This window comes from Leucoraja erinacea, chromosome 2 (assembly GCF_028641065.1).
Source record: "Leucoraja erinacea ecotype New England chromosome 2, Leri_hhj_1, whole genome shotgun sequence".
In the NCBI taxonomy this organism is placed as follows: domain Eukaryota; kingdom Metazoa; phylum Chordata; class Chondrichthyes; order Rajiformes; family Rajidae; genus Leucoraja; species Leucoraja erinaceus.
The window spans coordinates 26759639-26763946 of NC_073378.1; the positions used below are offsets into that span (position 1 = coordinate 26759639).

The window sequence follows — 4308 nt, forward strand, 5'->3', positions numbered from 1 at the left end:
AGAGAGAGGAGGAGGAGAGAGAGAGGAGAGAGGAGAGGAGGGAGAGGAGAGAGAGAGGAGGGGAGAGGAGAGAGGAGAGAGAGGAGAGGGAGGAGGAGAGAGAGAGAGAGGAGAGGAGAGGAGAGGAAGAGGAGAGAGGAGAGGAGAGAGAGAGAGAGGAGAGAGGAGAGGAGAGGGAGAGGAGAGGAGAGGAGGGGAGAGAGAGGAGGGAGAGGAGAGAGAGAGGAGGAGGGAGGAGAGAGAGAGGAGAGGGGAGAGAGGAGAGAGAGGAGAGGAGGGGAGAGGGAGAGGAGAGGAGGAGAGAGAGGAGAGGAGAGGAGAGGAGAGGAGAGGAGAGGAGAAGAGAGAGGGAGGAGAGGAGAGAGAGGAGAGGAGAGAGGAGGAGGGAAGAGGAGAGAGAGGAGGAGGGGAGGAGGAGGAGAGAGGAGAGGAGAGAGAGAGGAGAGAGAGAGAGGGAGAGGAGGGGAGAGAGAGAGGAGGAGGAGGAGGAGGGAGAGGAGAGAAGGAAGGAGAGGAGAGGGAGGGGAGAGAGGAGAGGAGAGGAGAGAGAGAGAGGAGAGGAGAGAGGGGAGAGGGAGGAGGGGAGAGAGGAGGGGAGAGAGGAGAGAGGAGGGGAGAGAGGGAGGGAGAGAGAGAGAGGAGGGAAGGAGAGAGGAGGGAGGAAGAAGAGGAGAGAGAGGAGAGGGAAGGAGAGAGGAGAGGAGAGGAGAGAGGAAGGAGGAGAGAGGAGAGAGAGGAGGAGAGGGAGGAGAGGGAGAGGGGGGGGAAGAGAGAGGAGAGAGAGAGAGAGAGGAAGGAGAGGAGAGAGAGAGAGGAGAGAGGAGAGGAGAGGAGAGAGGAGAGAGGAGAGAGAGGGGGGGAGAGGAGAGGGGGAGGGAGAGAGAGGAGGGGAGAGAGAGGGGAGAGAGGAGAGGGGGAGAGAGAGAGAAGGAGGGAGAGGAGGGAGAGAGAGAGAGAGAGAAGAGGGGAGAGGAGAGGAGAGGAGAGGAGAGAAGAGAGAGGAGAGGAGAGAGAGAGGAGGAGTTCTACTAGGCCAATTAAGAGGAGTCCAAGTCAGTGTGTGTGTGTATATATATATATATACATATACACACACACACACACTGACCTGAAGCTGGATATACAGGAGGGAGGGGGGAGGGAGAGAGGGAGAAGAGGAGGAGAGGAGAGGAGAGGAGAGGAGAGAGAGGAGAGGAGGAGAGAGAGAGGAGAGAGGAGGAGGAGAGAGGAGAGGAAGAGAAGAGAGGAAGAGAGGGGAGAGGAGAGGAGAGGGAGAGGGAGGAGGGGAGAGGGAGGGGAGGAGAGAGGGAGGGAGGGGGAGAGAGGAGAGGGGAATAGAGGAGAGGGGAGAGGAGGAGAGGAAGAGGAGAGGAGAGGAGAGGAGAGGAGGGGAGGGAGAGAAGAGGAGAAGGAGAGAGAAGAGAGAGGAGAGGAGAAGAGAGAGAGGAGAGAGGAGGAAGAGAGGAGGAGGGAGGAGAGGAGGGGGAGGAGAGAGAGGGGGAGAGGGGAGAGGAGAAGAGGGGAGGAGGGGAGAGGGAGGAGAGGAGAGGGAGAGGAGAGGGGGGAGAGGAGAGGAGAGAGGGAGAAGAGAGAAGAGGGAGGAGAGGAGAGAGAGAGGAGAGGAGAGAAGAGGAGAGGAGAGGAGAGGAGAGGGCAGAGAGGAGAGGAGAAGAGAGAAGAGGAGGGGATAGGAGGAGGAGATGAGAGGAGAGGGAGGAGAGGTGAGGGGAGGAGAGGAGAGGGAGGGAGATAGAGAGATAGAGAGATAGATAGGGAGAGAGAGGGAGAGAGGAGAGAGAGGAGGAGAGGAGAGAGAGATAGATGGATAGATAGATAGATAGATAGATAGAGGGAGAGAGAGAGAGAGAGGAGAGAGACGGGAAGAGAGCGAGGGGGAGAGACGGGAGAGAGAGGAGAGAGGGGGGGAGAGAGAGGCGAGAGAAGGGGGAGAGAGAGAGAGAGAGAGAGAGGAGAGAGAGAGGAGGAGGGGAGAGGAGGAGGGAGGAGGAGAGGAGAGGAGAGGAGGAGAGAGAGAGGAGAGAGGAGAGGAGAGGAGAGAGAGGAAGAGAGAGAGAGGAGAGGGAGGAGAGGAGAGAGGAGGAGGAGAGAGGAGGGAGGAGGGGAGAGGAGAGGAGAGGAGAGGAGGGAGGAGGAGGGAGAGAGAGAGGGTGAGAGAGAGAGGAGGGGAGAGAGGAGAGAGAGAGGGGAGGAGGGGAGAGGGGAGGAGAGAGGGAGGAGAAGGGAGAGGAGAGGGAGAGAGGGAGAGGGGAGGGAGGAGGAGAGGAGGAGAGGGGAGGAGCGGGGGAGGAGAGATTATCCTCATTTTCCTCTCTCTCTCCTCTCTCTCTCATTCAGGGGAGAGAGAGGGAGAGAGAGAGAGGGAAAGGGAGAGAGGGAGAGAGAGAGAATGAAAGAGAGAGAGGGAAAGAGAGAGAGGGAAAGAGAGAGAGGGAAAGAGAGAGAGGGAAAGAGAGAGAGAGAGGGAGAGGGGAGGAGAGGGAAGGAGAGAGGGGAGGAGAGGAGAGAGGAGAGGGGAGGAGAGGAAAAGGGAGGAGAGGAGAGGAGAGGAGGGAGGGAGGAGAGGGAGGAGAGGAGGGAGAGGAGAGAGAGGAGGGGAGAGGAGAAGAGGAGAAGAGAGGAGAGAGAGAGGGAGAGGAAGAGGAGAGGAGAAGAGGAGAGAGGAGAGGAGAGGAGAGAAGAAGAGGGAGAGGGGAGGAGGAGGAGGAGAGAGAGGAGAGGAGGAGAGAGGAGAGGAGGAGAGGGAGGAGGGGAGGAGAGGAGAGAGAAGAGAGAAGGAGGAGGAGGAAGAGAGGAAGAGGAGGAGAGAAGAGGAGAGAGAGAGAGAGGAAGAGAGAGAGAGGAGAGGAGAGGAGGAGAAGAGGGGAGGAGAGGAGAGGAGAGGGAGGGGAGAGGAGGGAGAGAGGGGGGAGAGGAGGAGAGAGAAGGGGAGAGAGAGGAGAGGAGGAAGAGAGAGGGGAGGAGGAGAGGAGGAGGGAGGAGAGAGAGAGGAGAGAGAGAGGAGAGGGGGAGAGAGGAGAGGGAGGGAAGGGGAGGAGGAGAGGAGAGGGAGAGGAGAGGAGAGAAGGAGGGAGAGGAGAGGGAGAGAGGAGGGAGAGGGAAGGTGGGAGAGAAGGAGAGAGGGGGAGAGAGAGGGGAGGAGAGGAGAGGGGAGGAGAGAGAAGAGAGGAGAGGAGAGGGGAGCAGACAAGAGCAGAGGAGTGGAGAAGAGAGGAGAGGAGAGGAGAGGAGAAGAGAGAGGAGAGGAGAGGAGAGGGGAGAGGAGGAGAGAGGAGAAGAGAGGGGAGGAGGAGAGGAGAGAGAGAGAGAGAGGGAGAGAGAGAGAGGGAGAGGAGAGGGAGAGAGGGGAGAAGAGGAGAGGACGGGAGAGAAGGAGAGAGGGGGGAAGTGTTTTTCACATACAAGGAATTTGAAACGGAGAAACACGACATATTGTGAGAGTTAGGGGCGAGAGAGGGAGAGAGAGAGGGGAGGAGAGAGAGAGAGGAGAGGGAGGGAGGAGAAGGGAGGAGAGAGAGGGAGGGGAGAAGAGAGAAGGGGGGGAGGAGGAGGAGAGGAGGGGAGAGGGGAGGAGGGAAGAAAGGAGGAGAGGAGAGGAGAGGAGAGGAGAGGAAGGAAGAGCGGAGGAGAGGAAAAATGAGGGAGGAGAGGAGAGGAATTAAGATGGGAGGAGAGTAGAGGAGAGGAGAGAAGAGGAGAGGAGAGGAGAGGGAATGAGAGGGGATGAGAGGAGGGGAGAGAGAGAGAGGGGAGAGGAGGGAGGAGCAGAGGAGGAGGAGGGGAAGAGAGGAGAGGAGAGGGAGAGGAAGAAAGGAGAAGGAGAGGGGAGGAGGAGAGGGAGAAGAGAAGGAGAGGAGAAGAGATAGGGGGAGGGAGAGAGAAGGAGAGAGAGGGAGAGGGAGGGGGAGAAGGAGAAGAGAGAAGAGAAGAGGGGAGGGGAGGAGAGGAGAGGAGAGGAGAGGGGAGGAGAGGAGAGGAGAGGGGAGAGAGAGAGGGAGAGAGAGAGAGAGGAGAGAAGAGGAGAGGAGAGAAGTGAGAGACACACACGCACATAGACAGAGAGAGGGACACTGGGGGACAGGAGGGGAGAGGGAGAGAGGGGGAGGAGGAGAAGGGAGGAGAGGAGAGGAGGAGGCAGAGAGAGGGGGAGGAGGGGAGGGAGGGGAGGGAGGGGGGAGAGGAGGGAGAAGGAAGAGGAGGAGAGGAGAGAAAGAGAAAGAGGAGAGGGGGGAGAGGGAGGGGGAGGGGAGAGGGAAGGAGAGGAGAGAGGATGGGAGGAGGAGAAGGAGG

General features: G+C 59.1%; 1 protein-coding gene across 1 annotated transcript in view; it reads right to left on the bottom strand.

The window, feature by feature from the left end:
- Positions 1-4308, bottom strand: part of LOC129705359 (dnaJ homolog subfamily C member 13-like) — a 109097-nt gene that overhangs the window by 102947 nt on the left and 1842 nt on the right. The gene's annotated exons all lie outside the window — the stretch shown is intronic.